The following is a 14,393-nucleotide window of genomic DNA, read 5'->3' on the forward strand; positions in this document are numbered from 1 at the left end:
TTTCACATTTTTGTTCAATTCTCACACCAAGCAGAAAACATTATTTCTGGGGAACTTGTTCTGTTCAAATTACTTGGAAAAGGTAGTCTGCTAGAGCTTCCAAAAATTGACTAGGTGATTCACCTGCCTTTCAATCAGATAAAACTTTCTGACAAAAACTTTAACAAAAATGCACATCTACAAACGCACTGGCCCTCAAAACATACAATTATTTCTACTCCCACATGTGACTCATAGGTAAGGGTTCATTTGCCTCCCAGGTTACCTCTCCCCTAACCTCCACTTCCCAAGTGCAAAACGAAAATAAATTTTTTACCAAGTGTATTGGTGCTTGACAGAGACCTCATGAAGTGGCTGGTCAATAAAAAAACAAAAAAAAACAAAAAAAACTTTTAACTATTTTTACTTTTTCATCCCTAAAGCTGTATGATTTCACCACTACCAGTCCATCAATCATGCTCAGTCTTCACTGTGCATCAAAACCACTGGGGAAGAGGGTGGGGTAAAATTCCACTTTGTCTAGACCCTGTTGGGATTTAGGTTCACTTGGTAGAGATTGGGCCCTGCATCAGAATTAATTTTAATGCTCCAAGGCTGATTATAATGTGCAGCCAGGATGAAGAACCACAGATGGGTCTTCAGGCATCCACGGTCATACACACACCTGTGAAGTTCCAAGGATTTCTGAGCCAATCAGCGCCGCCTGCCTTCCTTCCAGCCTCGGGGACAGATGAGGCCCTGGATGCGGTGATGACGACGAACCAAATACTGCTCTTGAGGACTCAAGGCAACTGATTCCACACGGTAGAGCCTTGCCTCCCCCGTGACAGTTCCAGTGGGGAACCTTGACCCTTCTCCGAGCCCCCGCAGCGCCCACACCCAGCCCCCTCCCGCCCCCAGCACGTGACTCGACACGCGTCAGCTGCACGCGGACTCCATCAAAACAAAAACAGAGGAGCCAGCCGGGTGGCAGCGGGGGCGCGCGGGGGCGGCAGTGAGCGGCGCGCGCTCCCGTCACTGCCCAGAGCCGCGACCGCACCCCCACCACCCCCAGCGCCACCGGCCGCGCGCCCCGGCAGTTGGGGGCGGGAGGGCAGAGGGCGCCACCCTGTTTACCGCCGGGCCCCGCCCGCGCCTGCGCTCCCGGCCCCGGAAACGGTCTCCCCGGAGCTAGCAGGAGCGCTAGCGCGCACCCACCCGCCGCACGGCCCTGGGCGCCGCGTGGGAGGCGCCCGGCCCCGCCGAGCCCCCCCCATCTGCTGCGTGTCACCCCCGTCACGACTCTGCTACGCACTTCGCCCCCAGCTTGCAGCTCCGGCGCTTCTGCAGACCCCTCACGTGGCTGCCTCCTCCCTGACACCTCGCTCTGGGGTGGCGAGCCCCAGCGTCCAGGGACCCCCCCCCCCCCCCGCCTCGGGTATCACCCTTTGGGGCCCACCAAACCCACACTCGGCGCCCAGAGCGCACGCGACGAGGGGAGCGTGGAGAGGGCCACCGCTGTCAGGAGCCCACAGCGTTCCACATGACGAAGCTCCGAGCTCACCCGCGCCGTCGTCATCGCCCCTCACGCAGCAGCCCAGCCGTGAGCTCAGAGACGTGTCTAGTGGCGCGGGGCGGGGGTCCTTGATTTTTCTTCCTAATTTTAAACACCCCTTCCCCCCAAAAAACCCCAAGTCGCAACTCTACCCACGCGCTCACTCAGCCACCCCATGTCACCTTACACACGAGAGACTTAGCAACCAGAAATGCCCCCCACACACACCTGCGAGGTAACCCGCCTGCTGGAGCTGGAGCCCCACCCACCCCCGCCGGGCTGGGGTGCCAGCAACAGGGTCCGCGTCCCCACGCCTCGGGCAAGGGAGAGCGAGGCAGCCCCTCGCCCCGCCCGGCACACAGCGCCGCACCCTCCCGTCCCTCATCTCCGGAGCGAACCTAGGCATCCGGCGTCCCTCCGGCAGAAGAGACCAAGTCAGCGGTCCGGCTCCGGGGGAGAAGACGCCCCCTGCCCGCATTTCCCGCCGCCGCCTCGGCCACGGCCACGGTGGGAGACGGGAGGAAGGCGGAGTTGGGGATGTTGGTCTCGGCGGAGTGAAGAGGTGGGATCTCGAAATGGAAACAGCCCCCCCTCCCCGCGCGCCCTCCCCCTCCCCCTCCTCCTCCTCTTCTGTTTACCTCAAGTTTGAATTTTATCTGCGCAACATTAGCTGGAATGCGGACATAGAAAAAAACCACACAACTCCCTCAAGCCGGCAGCGGCTCCGGAGGAGCCATGTGGCACCCAGCCACCGCCAAGGGGAAAAAGTGCTCTTAGCAACACAAACATGGCGAAACAGCTCCGACATGCCCAGTTCGCGCAGCAGCCCTACCTTCCCTCGCCCTTCTGCCCCACATCCCGGCAGGATCCGCGGACCCTTCCCGGGGGCCCCAGAGGGCTCCCCGGAGCCTGAGGGTGGGAACCCAGGTCAGACTAGGGGGGGGATGAACCAGAGTCCACCCGGGAAATATTCCGGGTTGGCGACCGTACCCTTCAACCTGGCTGGGCGTAAAAACACCTTGGTCACATACCCCTCCCCTGGGATCCAAGCGACCACCAAATGGCTATGCCCGGGCCCGCTAGACCAGCTTTCCCCACCCCACGGAACTTACCTCCGGCTCTGGCTGAGCACAGGCTGCGGCGATCCCTGTTCTGGTTCCTTCCCAGCCAGGCGAGAAGAGAAAATGATGCGCACGTAGATTCTTCCAGAATTTCCCCATCGGTGATCACGAGACTTGGGAGACAGGTGCTGGGCTGGCCGAGGCTGCCGGCTAAAAGTTGTCTGTGCGGTGGGCGGCGGGGTCTCCAGGCCAGGGCCGAGGACCCCCGTTCCCTGCCCCCCCCCCGTTGTCGCCCACTTGTCACGCCAGGCTGCTGCGTGCGCTCGGCTGCAGGGGAGGTGGCGTAGTTTCTCTTCCTCCCACCTCTTCTCACTCACTTGTTTTCGTAGCCGTGGGCTCTCCTAATGCTTTCCTCTCCACAATGTTGTTTCATTATATCATGTCCATCATGTGACACCGGAGAGGCCTCTCTATGGAAACTTAAAGGGGCTCCCACGTGACTGCAGCAACAACAGCAGCAGGACTGGCGGAGGCCTCGGCGATCGTACCACCACCCACCAGGAGCCCCTCGCAGCATCCCGAAGGGGCTTCTGGCGCTGCAGAAGCCCAGATAAGGGAGCCACAGCATCCGGGAGCTGTGGCGTCGGTGAGTGCGTGGAGCCCGTGCTCATTACACAGCAAGCTGAACAGAAGGAGCGTCCTTAAATCCTTTCCTACAGTCACAAAACCCACGCTCTGTTAAAATGACATTTCATGGCTCCTACTTTATTTCCCCCAAGAGCAATGAGTTTTCTACCAGACCCGATTAAATTTTACAAAGTCAAAAAGAAAAATTGGATCTGTTCCTCTGCAAGTCAGTCATAGACCGCTGGCAGAACAGAAATGCCCAAACAACAACGAAAACAGTGAAGCATTTGATAATTACTCTCACCAATTGTAAGGCTTTCTGGAATTACATTCCTCTGGTAACTGTTGAAGATGTTCGCAGGAGGCAAGTGCAATGCAGTTTTTTTCTTTTCCGAAGCTATATTAGGGCTTTGTTGCTGACAACAGTAAAAAGTTGTTTGTGTCAGGAAGTGAGGTATGAAGATAGGACCTGCAAGGTAGAAACAATACCAAAGTGGCAGTTTTTGCATTCCTTTGACCACACTCTTTCAAATGATGACAAGAGCACTGTCTGCTGTAACGTGAGTGGTATTTGGTAGGACCTAGTCATTAGGAAAGCATTCTTATCCTTTAAATCATACTGTGCCTGCTAAGCACAAGAGATTAAATATACATATGTGTAGAGGAGTATGTGCATTTTTATGATGTTTTGAGCCACTAATCTTGGCCTGGTTTCTAGCATTGAACTGGAATATTTAACAAACAACTTTGAAAGACTTAGAAGTCCTATGATGTGCTGAAGCTGTAACAGTATTGAGTATTTCCAGTATTACTGACTCACAACCCCCATAGGGTTTTCTACTTTATATTCTAATGTTCTGTCTTCAAGTTTTTATGGGGCATGGGGATTTTATCCTGTAAATCTATGCTATATTACTGTTACTTAGTTTTGGTTCATGCCCTTCCATTTATCTAAGGAAAACTGGACTAGGGGAAATTAGGGAGCAAATTCCAAAGAACTCTAGAGTAGGATGGAACATTATCCTTTCTTAGGGCCTTGCCTTGACTATCTCTTCTACCTCATCCGCCATGATAATCACTATAACTCTTCTATAACTCTTCTAATTCTATAAATCCTCCAAGTTTTACTTTCCAATCTCATGCCTAATTCTTCTATCCCTTTCCTCTTTTCAGTTCTAGTCTCCCTTTTCTGCCTGGGTCTGAGTTCAGCTCTGCTCTGGCCTTCCCTAATACTTGTTCCTAATCTTTCCCTTCCAGCAGGGTCCCCATCCCCTCTTCCTTGGTCTCTTCTCATGAACTCTTTTCTCCTTACCTTTCTGGGACCGCCTTTAAAATTCTCCAGGTGTGGTCCTCGACTTGGGTTGAGGGGGGGTGGGGTGGGGGAGGCTTTTACCTTCTTTATCTGAAGCAGCCTGCCCCTTACAGGGTCTCCTTCACGCTCTCCTCTCTGGTCCCCTCTCCCTACTGAGCTCAAACCCCAGCATTCCTCCAGGGCTTGGCCTAGTCAGCTGGAGCTTCATTTTGTGTTCGTGCCCCTGGGCCCCGTACCCCTGGGCTGGGAAGGAGTGTGTGATCCCCGAGCGACCATGGCGGATCCCTTGGGCTGGGATCCCTAGCTCGCCCCCTGCGCCCCTCCCGGTCTCGGGTTGAGAAGCTTCCTGGGAGGATGGTTTGGACTTGCTGCCGCAGCTGCGGTTCTGCTGTGTCATGCAAGCAGGCGGCGGCGGCGGCGGCGGCGGCGGCGGCAGCGGCAGCGGCGGAGGCAGTAGCGGCCAGAGCTCCAGGGGGAGGAGGGGAGGAACCTGATCCTCCGGTAGAGAAGGGCTGAGGCAAACATCGAGCTCCCCCAGAGCCACCCAGGAGCTGGGAGGGCTCGGCTACCCCGGGGGGCCCTCCCTGCGGGGCAGAGGGTAAGTGGGGCGGCACAGGTGGTCGCCTTGGGAAGGGAGTGCGCAGGGGGGTTAGGTGGGGGAGGCGGGAGCTTCAGGAGCCACACTGGCCCAAGTGAAGGAACTCAGAGTTCAGCTGAAAGGGACCTAGACCATAATAAGGGACCCAACCCGAAGCAGCAATAATTATTACTCTAATTAACACCCTGCGGCAGACCGGGGCTGCACAGTGTGGAGTTCTGTATCCCCACTCTGGATTGACTGGAAACAATGATTGGGACTGGAGAACCATCATACTAGCAATCCAGGTGCTTTAGGGTTACCCTTGGATCGAAGAATCCAAACAGATCCCATATTCCTCCAGCCTTGCTGAGATTTCTGGGTTGCCATCTTCAAAACTAGGCAAGGGGATGGGAAACCTGCCCAAACTCACTTTACCTATGAAAATAATGCTCTTGGCCAAGGGCCCTAGACAAACAGCCTCTGGTGCAATTAAACAATCAATAGGCAAAAGAGCTTCACCCTCCCTCCTACCCTAAAGCTCTTTCAACCTGGGATGGAGCTTCACTGGACTTAAAGGAGGAAGAAAATGTGTTACATTCCCTTCCACCCAACCTCAGTCAGCCTGTCCACCACCCAAATCGCACACCCCATCTTCAGAGATATGCTTCTGACAGATGCTGCACTACTGCATGGAGACTGACTGAAACTCAGAACAATTTCACCTCCTTTGCCCTTTGCCTTTTGCCCATAGGGGATTCAGAAACGTAGCAGACCATTACTTCTTTCACCTGTGTATAATTCTCAGGACAGCTATTATTATTATTATTATTATTATTCCTTGTCATTTCTCTCCTAGACATTTCAGAAAGCACTTCTGAAATGTGCTTTTCTTTTTTAATGTCAGTCATACATTTAAAAGTAAAGGGTTGAGGGGATTAACTGAAAGGCTAATGACTGTCTCAAAAGCACATATGGTTGCTAGGGAACTCAAACTCATCCAGCTCTAATCACCACTGGGTGTTCTGTGGAAATCAAACTGCTCAGAGTGTTATTAAAATGAATGGCATTTAGTTCAAGGCTTTCTTGCTTCTGTTGTAGCATCCTGGATTATTATCGATTGCCTCACACCCACATATCTTGTTTTCCAAATTTGATTTCTGTATTTGCGTCACAAACAGGGACACTCATGACTAGACCAGTCAGGTTCACTTCCTGTTTCTCAGATCTCGTTTATATTTGGTCTCGGAGCACTAGCTGGTAAAATATTATCACACTGGTTCTCTTCAAAGAAATCTTTACTTTCCACTAATAGCAAATTATCCCAATTAAGTGCTAATTCACATAGAAAAACATCATCATTTCAGGAGTAAGGTAGACTGTCAGTCAACTTTAGTAGCCACTTCAGAAAACTAGTCTTGAAATGTAAAGCCTAGAAAAACCCATCATCTTTATTTCTTTTCCTCCACAATTGTCATTCTTCAGCATTGGAATTAAACAAACTAAGATAGAAAAAGAGATTTAAGTGTGATATTTCTAAAATGAAGTGCACGTGCACATGCACGTGCCGTGTGTGTGCACGCGTGCATGCACACACACACACACACACACACACACACACTATACACTGAAGCTGGAGGAATTGTTTTGACTAAATAAAACATAGAACTGAAAGGAATCCGGGCCCAGGAAGGAAGAATAAGCTTGGGCTACTCTGTGACACTGGTAGCACAAAGTGAAATTACAAGGCCATGCTATAATAGATAACCCCTCTACTTGGTGTACTGAAAGTTTCTGACCAGTGCCCCAATGTCCTAGAACCAGGTAACCTTGCTCTTCTCCCCCAGTTCCTTCTTTGTAACAAGGATATCACAAAGGCAATAACATAAAGATATGACTATTTAATAGTTCGGTTTAGATGGGAAAAACAAGGGCTAGGAACAACAGTGGCTAGACAAACCCTGGGTTCAATCCTCAGCACTAAAAAGAAAGTACTGGCCTAAGGGTTTCTTAAATTTTCTTGCATTTACAAAATCCTGCTTTTGGACTGAACTCATTACATAACTTCAATTTTAGCTGCATTTTGATTTTGTTCTGTGTTAGATCATGGTGATACAAAACAACAGTCTCTGCCCTACAGGATCTTATAATGAAGAACCAGTGAGTACACAGTTGATCACATAACAGTGAGGTACTGTTTACATGTGAGCTCATAGGAGAAACCATAGGAAACAGGTCTTGAAACAAGTAGGGAAGGATGAGTAGAAGCCACCCAACTAAGTGGGAAAGTTAAAGGAATGGTATTTTAGGAAAGAGAATATTGTGAAGTTCTTGACGTTAAATAGTATATCAAAGGAACCAGCATAAAAGACAGTGCCCAGGAGGTAGAAGCTTCTCCAAAAATATTTTATTTTATGCATAGCACAAGTCCTGAAGTCTAGTCCTGAAGGCTATCTAGAAAGATTAACATGGTCTTATATTGTGAAAGGTTTTGTCTAAGAAGTTTGAACTTATCTAAAGGCCAATGGAAAGCCATTGATTTTTTTATGTGTGGTTGTTTTTTGTTGTTGTTTTTTGGTCAGTAATGGAGTTTGAATTTAGGGCCTGGGTGCTGTCCCTGAGTTCTTTTGCTAGTGCTCTACCACTCTGAGCCACAGCTCTATTTTCAGTTTTCGGGTGGATAACTGGAGATAAGAGTCTCATGTCTTTCCTGCCTAGGTTGGCTTTGAACCGTGATCCTCAGATCCTGAGTAGCTAGGGTTACAGGCATGAATCACCAGCACACCTGGTGATTTTTGAGTGATTAGATGTCCATTTTAGAAAGATCATTCCAGTTCAGAGAATTTATTAGTAACACTATTAAGCAGGGAGAATAGTTAGGATATTGTTTGAGCATTATAAAAGCAAACAGACTTCTAAGACAGCAAGACTAGAAATAGAAGGAAGAGAAGGATTCAATAAATACTTAAAACAACTGGATTTGATTATTGATTATATTTGAAGGACTGAGAAATGGAAAGAAATGTATGGCTTAGGTAAATGGAAGGATGGGTATATCATTCATCACAATGGGAAAATCAAGGAGAAAAGCAGGTTATGGAAAGAAGGTAATTAGTTTACATATAAACATGTTGAGTTTCAAGTGTCCATGAGATGTCAAAGTGAAGCTGTCTACTACATAATTAAATAGATCTGGAGTCATCTAAATAGATGAGAGTTCATGGATATAGATGGAACTCAATGAGAAGATATACAGGAAGAAAAAGAGGAGGACCTACTATGGAATCCTATTGAAATGCCAACATTTTAAAACATGAGGACAGAAGGATACAGGGGAAGAACATCCACAGAGTCAGGAGGACCAGAAAAGCCGAAGGAATTTATATCAACAATATTAGCCCTAGCTGAAAGTCAAGAAAGAAGAATTTAAAGTCCAAGGAGGCCATTGGTTTATTCGCTAAGAAAGATATTGGTAAAGGGAAGACAGAAACCAGATGGCAGTGAGTTGAGGACATGAGAATAGAGGAAGTAGCTAGAGGAAATTCTTTGAGATAAGTAGAAAAACCAGCCCTAGTGGCACGTGCCTGTAATCCTAGCTACTCAAGAGGCTGAGATCTGAGGATTGCAATTTGAAGCCAGGTGGAGAAGGAAACTCTTCTGATCAATCACCAAAATGCCAGAAGTGGAGTTATGGCTCAAGTGATAGAGCAGAGTTAGCCCTGAGCAAAATAGCTCAGGGATAGCTCCTATGCCTGAGTTCAAGCATCTAGGACTGGGAGACAGAAAGAGAGGAGAGAGAGAGAGAGAGAAAGTGAGAGAGAGGAAAAGAAAAGGAATGGAGGTAAGTAGGGAGGGAAATAAATGTATGTCGGAAAATATTTAAATTTATTCTTTTACTATTTTTCACACTAAATAGCATTATTACCTATCAATGGCTCAAGCCAAAGAGCATGCAGACATTCTTGATTCCTCTCTGAAGGTACTGAGTTTTTGTATCCAGTCCATGAAGAATTCAGGTCAAGTCTTCCTCCAAAACATTTCCAAAATCTTTCTCTATTGCTACCACCATTCTAATCCAAGACACTATCCTTTTTCTTCTTTGCACCAATAATAGCTTAAGTGGCTTTTCTGCTTCCATATTTGCCCCTATTCATCAAAGCACAGCTAAATACATAGATAATGCATCATAAAACATAAAGCACAAGCAGAGTGCTGGTGGCTCACGCCTGTAATCCTAGCTATTCAGGAGGCTGAGATCTGAGGATCGAGGTTCAAAGCCAGCCCAGTCAGGAAAGTCCGTGAGACTCTTATCTCCAATAAACCAGTAGAAAACCAGAAGTGAAGCTGTGGCTCAAGCAGTAGAGCGCTCGCCTTGAGCTGAAGAGCACAGGGACAGTGCCCAAGCCCAGGGTTCAAGCCCCACGACCAACCAAAAAACAAAACAAAACAAAAAAAACATAAATCACAGTGCTCACCTTTTCTCTTCACAAGAAACATGCAAGTTATAATTGCAATGAGAGGTATTTATATATCAAGTTCACAAAAATCCTAAAGTTTAATAGCAAACTTAGGTGGGCAGATGGGGAAGTAAGCATGTTCCTACACAGGAAGTAGGAGGGAAAGTTGGTACAATGTTTGTGAAGGACAAGTTGGCAGTTAATCGCATTTTAAATATACAAAGCCTTTGACCTAGTAACTCTGCTTTTACATATTTACCAAATAGATTCACACATATATGGAAGGATCACTCCTTCAGGACCCTCACCAAAGCATTATTTATATCATTAAAATTGGAAAACAACCATCAATGGAGAAGTGGTTAAATAAATTACAGCAGAGCTCTATATATGAAAGATAGGCAGTTGGTAAAATTTGTGAGGCACTTCCAGATATATTGATAAGGAAAGATCTTAATACCTAAGTTTAAAAAAATTAAGACAAAGAACAACACATCTGTTTTGCTAGCTGGCATTGCATTTCTTCTTTGAAAAATGAATTATACTTTTTAGTCTGAAAATCATCTGTGGGAAGACTAAATAGAACAGGGAAAGAATATTTGTGGATACACCAGTAGAAAGGGTATTTCAGTGGGTGTGAGAGATGATTGTCTGGTGAAGGTGGTAGCATGCCCAGAGAAAGAAAGATCAGAACTGAAGAGCTATCATAAGTTGCTTAACGAGTTGGGTGTGGTGACACAGTTCTGTAATCTTAGGTACTCCAGAGGCAGAAGAGAGATAGGGTCCAAGAAAAGTAGGACCAGGACTAAGCCTGAATGGAAAATAAAATTGGCAATGGAGACAGAAGCATTAATCAGAACATAAAAGTAGGAGACTGTGGGGCCAAAGGAACTAAGAGAAGAATGCAAGAAGGAAGACCAACTTGTTAAAGCACTGACAAAAGGTCAAGGAAGATCATTATAATTTGTTCCTCTCATACTCCCTAAGTGCCTCCAAGAGTTGTATTCTTTTGTTTATTTTGGCATCTCTGGAGCTTGCCATATGCCTCACACATAATAAATGTCCAGTAAATTTTCATTAAATTCAAGAGAGAAGCACACAGGTTATAAAAAAAGACATAAAAATCTGTTTGGATCTCAAAAAATAAATGAATAGAGCAGGTACTATAGTGTATAACTGTAATCCTAGCACTTGACAGGCAGAGCTAGGATTCTGAGTTCAAGGTCAGCCTGGGCTAATAGTGAGACTCTGTGTAAAAAAAAATCAAATAAACAAATGGATGGACAGATGGGTATTTATTTGATGTTTTTTGAAACCTAACTTGATCATAGGAAGCATAAGTTGCTCTTGAGTTAACATAAATTGGGTGATATAAAGTACTTTCTAAACCATTTTGATAAGTAATATCTGCCAGGTCAATCAGTTATTTTTATCTTTACTTAGGTGCTGGATGATAAGATAAACAATTTGTTTTCCCCATCCATCACCCATCCTGATGCAGTTGATGGCATCCATGGTGCCATCACAGTTCTACAAGACATGTAGCCACTTCTGGGCTGTCCAGCCCTAGTTCCCCTTCTGGGGAAAATACAACTCTAGGCAGAGTGAAGACTTTTAACCTGTTAAGATGTACTACATGCTTCTCAGTATGTTATTGTTTTTGCGTAACAATATTGCTATCAGAATAGACCATTTTCAGAGAAAAGGAGGTGAAAATCTACAAGAGTGTCCTTAGGCAGGGTATCTAATGGTGCATGCTTGTAATCCAAGCACTCAGGAGAAACTGTAGAGACATGAAGACCACAAGTTTGAGGCCAGCCTGGGCTATGTAGCAAGGTCAACGTTAACCTGAGCTACAAAAGTAAGACCTTGTCCCCCCAAACTAACCAAGCAAACAAAAACTATTCTCATACTTACCTGGCAATGAAGATACCAGGATCACAAAGGTGGTTTTCCTAGGGTAACACTCACCCATTGCATTAGGGATTTGCCTATTTCTGTAATTTCCTCAAAGGGGAAAAACTGACTGCATTATTTGTGATAATGGGGCTGCAAAAAGAAAAAGAAAAACGGCTGTAGAATTAGAAATTTTAGGAGTAAAATCATAAATCTAGTTTAAACAATCTTAAAAATGTGACATTATTTAAACATTCCCTATAAAGTGAAATAAATATTTTAGGCTCTTCTGTCTCTGCTGCTATCCCATGTAGATTTGTGTAGGTTCAGTCAATGATGTTTTCAGAATGGCAAACTCACATTAAGATATATTTCTCAGGATATGTCCCTACCAGTTAGCAACTTGGCTGTTTTCATAGGGCAAACAAGAATTCATGTTAATTGACTTTGTAAACACGTGAACCAAGAGAGAAAATAGTGCCATCCCAGGGAAGGTAGGGGGGAGAGAATGCAAGCATGCATACTGCTCCTGGGGCTTGAACTCAGGGTCTGGGTGCTGTCCCTGAGCTTTCTTGCTCAAGGCTAATGTTATATCACTTAAGCCACAGCCCTTCTTTTTTTTTGGGGGGGGGGTCCGGTTGTGGGGCTTGAACTCTGGGCCTGGGCACTGTTCCTCAGCTCTTCAGCTCAAGGCTAGCACTCTACCACTTGAGCCATAGCACCACTTCTGGCTTTTTTCTTTTTGTTTATGTGGTGCTGAGGAATCGAACCCAGGGCTTCATACATGCAAGGCAAGCGCTCTAACACTGAGCCACCTTCCCAGCCCCGCCACAGCCCTACTTTGGGCTTTTTGTGATTAGTTGGAGATAAGAGTCTCACAGAATTTCCTGCCTGGGCTGGCTTTGAACCGTGATCCTCAGACCTCAGCTTTCTAAGAAGCTAGGATTATAGGCACCAGGCTCTACTAATTCTATTTTTTAACTGTGTTAATTCATTCTATAAATTCCTATTAATGTTCTACTTCTTACACAATGCACTACTTACTGGGAATTGAATAAAAAATAGATCACTGAAAAGACATATGTAGATGAAAAATATAATAGCTGGTAAGTTCAGTAAGAATTGCCTAGATGTATCATAGCAAAAATGCATATATGTACTTACTTTTCTCCCTTTTTTGGCATTATTGGTTTGAGTTCATCATAAGCAAGCACTCTTACCATTTTAAAATTTTTATTTTATTATAAGGGTGATGTACAGGGGGCTTACAGTTACATAAGATAATGAGTACATTTCTTATCAAACATTGTTATCCCTCTTCATTTTCTCCCACTTACCCTCCCCTCCAAGTTGTGCAGTTCATTTCCAACATCTTGTCTTGTGAGTATCACTGTTGTATTAGCTCAACCTTGTCCTTTGCCTCACAACTTTGTTTTTCTCCTTCTCTTCCCCAAATTAAATAAACATATATACAACACACAGGGTACCAAAATCAAAAACAGTGACAACAGGGGATAAAACAAAGGGGGGGAGGGAGAAATAACTTCACACAGTACATTAAAAAAACTCATTTCCATATTTTGGTGTTCATTTTGATTAGCATAATTTTATATGGTCATATGTACATAGCTATTGAGCTATTGTGATTCTCTGCTAGGGCTATCCTAGACATACACTAATTATTACAAATGAGGGAAACCATCAAGCCTATGTTTCTTTTTTTTTCAAATTTTTTGTTGTGATTAAGTGGTTACATAATTTCCCAAATTTCACAATATTGTGGGATAATGATGCTAAGTTAAAGTCACAAACACACTCTAACTTTCATGGAGCATATTGTCTATCATGGTCTATAACGTTTATGAGTTCTATGAGCTTTGCAATACAGTTATTTCTTCCACATTGGGTGATATGTACGTTTCTTTTGTTTTGCACAGCATCAGCTGTTCCCTCTTTCCCACTTGTTCCCTCCCTCCCATCACTGCCATTGAGTTGCTTAGTTCATTTTGGTCAATGTCCAGTGTAGCTGATGGTCCCACTGCTGTATGTTTTTCCCTGATTCCCTCTAGTTCTGTGTCATCATCCTGGTTTCCCTCCAGTGTGCACATATATACCATATATGTGATCAGCAGCATGGGGTTATTTAGTAGTGATTTGACCAGATGAGTAGAAGTCCTTTGTTTCTTAAGTCTTGTTTTGTCATATCACCTTACATTTTGGATTTACATCCACTTATCAGGGAGACCATGTACCGTTTGTCTCTTTGTTCTTGGCTTACCTCGCTCAACATGATTTCTTATAGCTCCATCCATTTCCCTGTAAATGCCATTATTTTGTCCTTTCTAATGGCTGCATAATATTCCATTGTGTATAGATACCACAATTTTTGGATCCATTCATCTGTGGTGGGACGTCTGGGTTGTTTCCATATCCTGGCTATTATGAACAGTGCTGCAATAAACATGGAAGTGCATGTGTCCTTGTGTACTGGTTCCTGTTGTTCAGAATAGATTCCTAGAAGTGATATGACTGTGTCATAAGGGAGGTCAATATTTAGCTTTCTGAGCACCCTCCAGACTGCCTTCCAAAGTGGTTGTATAAGTGTACATTTCCTTTTTCTCATATACCCTCCAGCATTTGTTGTTGGCTGACTTTAGGATGTGGGCCATTCTGACTGGGGTAAGATAGTATCTCAGGGTTGTCTTTATTTGCATTTCCTTCACAACCAGGGATGGTGAACATTTCTTCATGTGTTTCTTTGCCATTTTTATCTCTTCTTCTGAGAAGTCTCTCTTTAGTTCCCTTGTCCATTTAGTAATTGGTTTGTTAGGTTTGGGAGGGATTAGTTTCTTGAGTTCCCTGTACATACTGGATATTAACCCCTTGTCTGATATATTGCTGGTAAATATTTTTTCCCAGTTAGTTGGTT

General features: G+C 45.4%; 1 protein-coding gene and 1 pseudogene across 1 annotated transcript in view; both read left to right on the top strand.

The window, feature by feature from the left end:
- Positions 1 to 5,014: 5,014 nt before the first annotated feature.
- Mkln1 (muskelin 1) overlaps positions 5,015 to 14,393 on the top strand; it is a 289,313-nt gene continuing 279,934 nt past the window's right edge. The window contains exon 1 of the mRNA XM_042695879.1: positions 5,015 to 5,132. The gene's annotated coding sequence lies outside the window, so the exon portion shown is untranslated. The remainder of the gene's footprint in view (positions 5,133 to 14,393) is intronic.
- Positions 11,478 to 11,622, top strand: LOC122121901 (annotated as a pseudogene).

The sequence above is a fragment of the Dipodomys spectabilis genome, unplaced genomic scaffold (assembly GCF_019054845.1).
Source record: "Dipodomys spectabilis isolate Male_0828 unplaced genomic scaffold, ASM1905484v1 ptg000197l, whole genome shotgun sequence".
NCBI lineage: Eukaryota > Metazoa > Chordata > Mammalia > Rodentia > Heteromyidae > Dipodomys > Dipodomys spectabilis.